The sequence below is a fragment of the Heteronotia binoei genome, chromosome 15, assembly GCF_032191835.1.
Source record: "Heteronotia binoei isolate CCM8104 ecotype False Entrance Well chromosome 15, APGP_CSIRO_Hbin_v1, whole genome shotgun sequence".
In the NCBI taxonomy this organism is placed as follows: Eukaryota; Metazoa; Chordata; class Lepidosauria; order Squamata; family Gekkonidae; genus Heteronotia; species Heteronotia binoei.
The window spans coordinates 15,519,073-15,527,837 of NC_083237.1; positions in this window are offsets into that span (position 1 = coordinate 15,519,073).

Here is an 8,765-nt window from a genome sequence, read left to right on the forward strand (position 1 = left end):
TGCAAGTTTTATATTTTCCCCTTATTTCCACCTTTAAAACGTCTCTTTAGTCTGTAAATAGCTCCGGAGTGAAAGAAGAGTTTCTGTACCTTTTTTCCTCTGTTTATCCAAGTTCCACTGGTCTTCCAAGACTTTAGTTGTTTAAAAATGTCCCAGAAGGTTAGGATCGTGACGAGCTTATGCCAAATCAATGGCTCTGAGAGATCTTGCAGACGATAATTTTGCAAACTTCTGAGACTCCTCAAAGCCTCAAAGGACCCTTCTCCAAAGCTCCTTTTCAGCCAAGGTAAATCTCTTCTAAAGTTTTTAGTGCAAGTCTTGGACCTTTCTCTCACTGAGAAAGGTAGGCAGTGGGCTTTGGTTTGCCCTCCACTACCCCGAACAAGACCTTCAGCTTGCTCCCGTTACGAGAGACAACTCAGCTCGCCATTTTCCTCCCCGGAAGTCACGACGATGGTAAATATGACCCTGTTTGTCTACCCATATATGTTACCCCTATCAATCTATCTGTATTTCCTTAGACCTGTGTGAATGTGTGAGTGTTTTGTATTTTTACCTTGTATGAAAGAACTATTATTCTAAATAAATTACAATTGGTTTTTATTAAATTAGAGTCCAATTTATTGAGCATCACTCTCTGAATGGTTGAGCCTGGTATACATTGATAAAAAGATTCCTATTAAAGCCAAGTGTCCATTAAACTAATTCCCCAACCTCGTTTTGCGGGCATTTGGCCTAACAATATTTTAGAAAGATTAATTGAATTCAGGGGGGGAGGGGTGGACTCCCTCTTGGGTATCCTGCCCCCCCAGGGAAAGTGTATGCGCAATACATAGCCTCTCCTTCCCGGTGTAGTGAACGCCTCGTGGTCACTGTCCGGCTATGCCTGGCAGATGGTCACTCCAATGGCCTCTCCTGCATTACTGCATCCATGGCAGCACCTTCCCGCTGGTCCCCCCCCCGTTTATCACAGAGTTTGCCATGTCATGGTGCGACCAAATGTCCGGCGGTATAACCGGATGGGCAGGCTGGGCTCACCAACCTCGCCAGCCAAGAGAAGGAAAACTCTAACATCAAACCCGGGCAGATAGAGCTCGTTAATGTAACACCTACCACCTGGAGGACTCGCTGCCGGTGTCCCGGCTTACTGGGCCATGGCAGATGATCCCCAGGTGACGTTCTAGCATCCACTCCGGCTTGACTTTGGTTCCTGACTCCCTGACTTTGGCTTTTGACTTCTGGACTCCCTGACCTCGACTTCTGGTCCTCGGACCTACGATACTTGCACAGCGATTTGGATTTGGCACCTTGGACACTCCTGCTTGCTGGCTATAGACCTCGGACTGCCTCTGGACTTTGCCTGACCCGGCCCCAGCCGTGACAGATTGCTTCCACCCGACAAACACCCACTCCACAGGATGGAGGCTGAAGCAAGTGAAACCACAGAACTACTGGCTGCGCTCCAAGCCCAGGTACAGCAGCTAACACAGGCAGTAGTGCACTTGCAGCAACAACCTGCGGCCAGTGCTCCAGCCAAGTGCCCAGTTCCCCCACCTGACAGGTTTGGGAGTGCCGTGGAAGAATTTCCTGCCTTCCTAGCACAGTGCCGGCTGTACATTGAACTGAGAGCATGGGACTTCCTCAATGACAAGACAAAGGTGTGTTTCATCCTCAGTCTCCCCTACTAACTAATTACCAGGGGTTTGAGGCCCACCTGTCTGCTGCTTTCTCTAGCCCAGTCCAAGCAGCCACAGCCAACCGGAAGATCAGGGCACTGGAGCAAGGCAACTCCTCGGTGGCCCAATATGCCACCGAATTCAAGCTCCTGACCCAAGACCTGGCATGGAATGAGGCTGCCCAGATGGACCAGTTTACCGAGGGGTTGGCAGAGGAGGTCCTGGATGAGCTGGCCAGGGTGGAGCAACCACCCACGCTCCAACAACATATCACCCTCTGCCTCCGCATCGATGGCCGCCTGGAAAGTCGCCGCCAAGGCAAGACCAGAGGGCGCCAGCTCCCTGCGCCGTGCCACTTGGCTCCTAGCCCGTCCCTAGCTAGTACCAGCGCCAAGGATGAGCCTATGCAGCTTGGAGCTGCTCGACCCCGCCTGACCCCAGAGGAAAAGGCCAGACGCCGCATACAGAATCTGTGCCTCTACTGCGGTACGGCAGGCCACTATGCCTCCGGCTGTCCTGCTAAGCATCAGACACCCAGACCTTCACTGCCACCACCGCCAAAAGGGCAGCCCCAGGCGTAAGAGGAGTCCGCCAGTTCCTGCAGCGCCTACGAACCCATGGCCTCTACGCCAAGCTGGAGAAGTGCGACTTCGACCTGCGCTCTGTCGAGTTCCTCGGTCACATTGTGCCACCGCAGGGGATCCTCATGGACCCGAAAAAAGTGGAAGCGGTCCTGACCTGGCAGGCTCCTCAGAATCGCAAAGACCTGCAGCGGTTCCTTGGGTTTGCCAACTACTATCAGCAATTCATCCCGGCCTATGCCTCCCTGACAACACCCCCGAATCAACTACTCCACCCCAAAGAACCCCTCTGCCATAGGTTGCAGCAAACGGGGTCATTTGGGTAGACGAGTGGACCGCGTTGTTGTATGCAAACTCCGCTAGAGGCAACAGAGTGGTCCAGTCGTCCTGCTGGTAGCAGGTGTAGCAGCGGAGATATTGCTCTAGCGTGGCATTGGTGCGCTCTGTCTGACCATCTGTCTGCGGGTGGTAGGCTGAGGACAGGTGCACTCGAGTACCCAGGCTGGAATGGAGGGCTTGCCAGAACCGAGAGGAGAACTTGAGCCCCCGGTCTGAGATCAGGTGGGCTGGGAGTCCGTGCAGACGAAAAATGTGTTGCAGGTAGAGCTGAGCTGTCTCCTGAGCTGTGGGAAGTTTCGGGCACGGAATGAAGTGGGCCATCTTGGTAAATAAGTCGACGACCACCAAGATGCAAGTCTGCCCTTTGGATCGTGGGAGTTCCGTGATGAGCTGCCTTTCTGGCGTTGGCTTCATAGTCAGGAACTCCATTGCCTCCAAACTCAAAAACCTGCCAACAGGTCACTCAGATCGCATCATGTCCATGCGCCTCCCACTTCAAAACAAGCAGCATGCAACACTCTTCAGTGTGTATGCCCCAACCCTTCAAGCAGATCCTGCAGAAAAGAACAAGTTCTATGCTGATCTACACAACCTCGTACGGAAGACCACTACAGAGGACAAGGTGATCATCCTTGGTGACTTCAATGCCAGAGTAGGTAAAGACTCGGAAGCCTGGAAAGGAGTACTTGGCAAACACGGCATTAGCAACTGCAATGACAACGGGCGCCTCCTGCTAGAATTCTGCATGGAGCACCAGCTCACCATCACCAACACTATCTTCCAGCAGAAGAACAGTCTGAAGACAACCTGGATGCACCCACGGTCCAAGCACTGGCACCTTATCGACTACATTCTGGTGCGCCAGAGAGACCTTCAAGATGTATTACACACCCGAGTAATGCCCAGTGCAGAATGTCATACGGATCATCGTCTTGTACGCTGCAATCTCCGTCTTCACTTTAAACCCACACCCAGGAGAGGAGGTATCCCTCGGAGGAAGTTTCAGGTTGGCAGTCTCCAGTCAGCCGAAGTTAAAGCTGCCTTCCAGGCAAAACTCCAGTCAAGAATTGAGGACCCCAGTTGCCCCACAGACCCTTCTCCAGAAGCACTTTGGGAACACCTAAAAACTACCATCCTGCAGATCTCTGAAGAAGTCCTCGGGTCCTCCACAAGGAAGAACAAGGACTGGTTTGATGAGAACAATCAAGAGATCCAAGATTTACTGGCAAAAAAGAGATCTGCCTACCAAGCACATCTTGCTCAGCCCTCCTGTCCTGGGAAAAAAGCAACCTTTTGCGCTGCATGTAGCAACCTCCAGTGCAAGCTTCGAGACATTCAGAACGATTGGTGGACCAAGCTTGCAGAGAGAACCCAGCTGTGTGCAGACACTGGTGATTTAAGAGGGTTCTACAAAGCCCTGAAGGCAGTATATGGTCCATCATATCAGGCTCAGAGTCCCTTGCATAGTGCAGACGGCCAAGTGCTCCTCAAAGACAAGGCATCCATACTGAACCGGTGGTCGGAGTATTTTCAGGCTCTCTTCAGTGCCAACCGCGTAGTTCAAGATTCAGCAATCCACCTCACCCCACTTCAACCAGTGAAAACAGAGTTGGATGAGATCCCCACCCTAGAAGAGACTGTTAAAGCCATCAAGCAACTGAAAAGTGGCAAGGCAGCGGGAGTTGACGGAATTCCACCAGAGATCTGGAAGCATGGGGGCACAGTACTACATAGCTCACTTCACAAAGTACTTGTCACCTGCTGGGAACAAGGCAAATTACCACAGGACTTTCGCGATGCAATCATCATCACCCTATACAAGAACAAAGGGGAAAAGTCAGACTGCTCCAACTACCGGGGGATAACCCTGCTCTCCATCGCAGGCAAAATCCTTGCCAGAATACTCCTGAACAGACTGGTGCCCACCATTGCAGAAGAACTCCTCCCAGAGAGCCAGTGTGGCTTCAGAGCTAACAGGAGCACCACCGACATGGTATTTGTTCTCAGGCAGCTCCAAGAGAAATGCAGGGAACAGAACAAGGCTCTGTATGTGACTTTTGTCGACCTTACCAAAGCCTTCGATACCGTTAGCAGGAAAGGCCTGTGGCAAATCTTGGAACGTTTAGGATGTCCCCCAAGGTTCCTCAGCATGATCATCCAGCTACACGAAGACCAGCGAGGCCAAGTCAGACACTGCAACGACCTCTCGGAGCCCTTACCAATAGGCACAGGTGTAAAGCAAGGCTGCATTCTCACGCCAACTCTCTTTACGATCTTTAGCATGATGCTTCAAAGAGCCACAGTAAATCTAGATGATGACGATGGTGTCTACATCCGCTATCGCACCGATGGCAGCCTGTTCAACCTGAGGCGACTAAAGGCCCACTCCAAGACAATGGAAAAACTCATCCGAGAGCTACTGTTTGCTGATGATGCTGCACTCGTCTCCCACTCGGTATCAGCTCTGCAGCATATGAGGTGCTGCTTTGCAGAGGCTGCCAAGCTATTCGGCCTAGAAATTAGTCTGAAGAAGACAGAAGTTCTCCACCAGCCTGCACCCCAGGAAGATTATCACCCTCCCTGCATCACTGTGGGTGAATCAGTTCTGAAGACAGTCCAGCAGTTCAGCTACCTGGGGTGCATCATCTCCTCAGATGCCAAGATCGACAAGGAGATTGACAACAGGCTGGCAAAGGCAAACCGTGCATTTGGCCGACTGCACAAAAGAGTGTGGAGCAACAAGCATCTGAAAAAAGGCACAAAGATCAATGTTTACAAAGCGGTTGTGATGACAACCCTCATCTACGGCTCCGAATCGTGGGTTTTATACCGTCATCACTTGCGACTCCTCGAGCGCTTTCATCAGCGCTACCTTCGCACCATCCTCAACATCCACTGGAGTGACTTTGTGACCAACACTGAAGTCCTCAAGCGGGCGGAGGTTACCAGTATCGAGGCACTGCTGCTGAAGATGCAGCTGCGCTGGGCAGGGCATATTTCTAGGATGGAAAACCACCGCCTTCCCAAGATTGCCCTGTATGGCGAACTCTCCACCGGCCATCGAAATAGAGGGGCACCAAAGAAGAGGTACAAGGACTCCTTGAAGAAATCCCTTGGCACCTGTCGCATCAACCATCACCAGTGGTCTGACCTAGCCTCAGATCGCAAAGCATGGGGACACACCATCCACCAGGCTGTCTCTTCCTTTGAGAACGCACGCATAGCTGGTCTTGAGGACAAAAGGAGACTGAGGAAGAATCGCACTGCTACAGCACCAACCCTAAATCAGACTTTTCCCTGCAGCCACTGTGGCCGGACCTGCCTGTCCCGCATTGGTCTTGTCAGCCACCAGCGAGCCTGCAGCAGACGTGGACTATTAAGAAGCCAATCTTCATACGTGAAGCCAAGCCGAGAGACTTGGGTTTAACAACCCTGTGAAAAAGAAAGAATTTATAACCCAATTGACCAAGATTAACCCAGATATCATCTTTTTACAAGAGACACATAACAGCTCCAAATCAATATATATACCAAAATCTCTCAAATCATATTCAGTTCCAGACCACAGGAAATTCATAAGCTAGAGGAGTGGCAATCTTAATTTCCAACATATTTTTTTTTATTCAGATAAAATCCATGGCTGATCCCCTGGGCGAGTATCTTTTTATTAATGATTGCATAGACAGTACATTGGTAACACTTGTGACATTGTATACACCGAATTCTGATCAATTCACACTTATAACAGAAGTTCTGGAAAAATTATCCACTTCCTATGAAGGAAACATAAAACAAGGAAGAGATTAAAGCTACATAACAGACAATAACCTAGACAAATCTTCATTTGCTAAAACACACAATAATCTTAAAATGAATAATAGGAGTACAACTCCACTAGCGAAAATTTTAGAGGCTTTTCTACACTTATTCATTCATTCATTCATTCATTCATCTATTTATTTATATTTGTGAAAACAGTTACATCCACAGGAAAAGGATTACTCTTATTATTCCACATGCTATGGCGCTTACATCAGCATTGATTACATTTTAATTTCTTCTTTACTTAATAAGATAAGTTCAAACCAACATGGTCAAGAACAATGGTCTGCCCACCACTGAATTGATTGTGAAATAATCTGGAACAAAGAAACCACTCAACACACAAGTTGGAAATTAAATACTTCTTTATTCATGAACACAGAAATAGTAGTAGAAATAGATCTCCATATTAGAAACTATTTTCAAGATAATATAGCAGAGGTCACAAAGCCAACAATAATATGGGATGCAGGGTATCTTAATCTCCAAACCAGCATATCTGAAAAGACAAATTATCTATTAAATGATCTTGTGTTGTGTTTTAGACTTCACATTTTTCTTTCCAATCCTCCGAGATCATTCTCAACAGGGATACATTTCTTTATTTGGTAGATGTATCTATATCTTTATTGGTACTTCAAATACCAATGACAACCATCTTCAGCAATTATATTTCCCAATGCTGTTTGTTTCACTCAAAGGCTTTGTTAAAGCCCCTCACACTCCCAATGCATATTTAATTGTAAAGTGGTAAATGTGAGAATAGACTGCAGATTTCCTGAGGGAAACACACCTTCTTCAATGGTTCCTCTTCATAAGCTGCTTCCTGTTGTTCACTTGAGGCTTCAACACAACAATGTAACATTTGGGAGAAAAGATGCAAAGTAGCAGCCCTGCACTGGAAGCCAAGATAGAGAAGACCTCCACAGTCAACATATATTTCCCTTTTGTGCTCAGGTAGGCTGGAATGAAGGATAACCAAACACTGCAAAAAACCAGCATGCCGAAAGTGATAAACTTTGTTTCATTGAAACTGTCTGGAAGCTTCCTGGAATGGAAAGCCAAGCTGAAGCTGGCAACGGCAAGGAAACCCATATACCCCAAGAAACAATAGAACATGGCTGTAGAAGCCTCATTGCATTCCAGTACGATTTCGTCTGTAATTGACAGTGTGTCAACATCTGGGAATGGGGGAGAGGTGCCAGCCACACAGTACAAATGCCTGCTTGAACAAGGGAGCAGGAAAGGACAATAGAAGTTGCCAGTCTTTTCTTTACCCATTTTCTCACCTTGATTCCTGGTTTGGTGGCCATGAAAGCCAGAACGACAACAGTGGTTTTTGCTAACACAGAAGAAACAGCCACAGAGAAGGTGATGCCGAAAACCATTTGGCGGAGGAGACACATCACCTTTTCTGGCCTGCCAATGAATAGCAAAGCACAAAGAAAGCAGAGCAGGAGGGATCCCAGAAGAGTGTAACTGAGGTTCTGGTTGTTGGCTTTGACTATGGGAGTGTTGTGGTGCTTCACGAAGGTTCTGAGCACCAGAATTGTAATTAAGGAAAACAAAAGAGCACCAGCAGCTAAACTGATCCCTAAAGGTTCTTCATATGATAAGTAGGTTGCAACCTTGGGAATGCATAGGGTGTTTTCGCACTCACCTTCAGCCGGCGCCGCGACCCTCTTGACGACGGAGGATCTGTGCTGATTTCCCACACGAAGCGCTGGAGCAACCAGAAGAGCCGCCAATTTCCGGCGCGAAGCCCGCTCAAACGCAAATCGCCAGGAAGCAGGAAAACGCTTGAGCGGGCTTCGCGCCGGAAATTGGCGGCTCTTCTGGTTGCTCCAGCGCTTCGTGTGGGAAATCAGCACAGATCCTCCGTCGTCAAGAGGGTCGCGGCGCCGGCTGAAGGTGAGTGCGAAAACACCCATAGAGTTTTATATTTGTTTGGATAATGATCTTCTGAACATGCAAAATAGTGAGTCAAGTCTGGAAGAAAATGCTGTGATATCAGTCACATAAAATCACACAACAGTCAAGCTATAGAAAATATGATTTAATGGGAAAACAAGCACTGCAATTCATAAATCTCACAAACACACAAAATTAAGAACGTACATGGAGGCTTTTTTTCATCTTTATAATATCTAGTGCAATGTCTCAATATCTGCACATTCTGGGTTACCTTTCCACTACCAGCAACAATAAATGATATGAAGCAGATACCCAGAAATGTACATTGCCATGTCCTGAAGGACTTACGATAAGATTTGCTGTACATTTTATACAAGAAGAAGTTATACAGAGAGCCCATGTTTTTGTTCATCTTGGTATTCCTTTCAATATA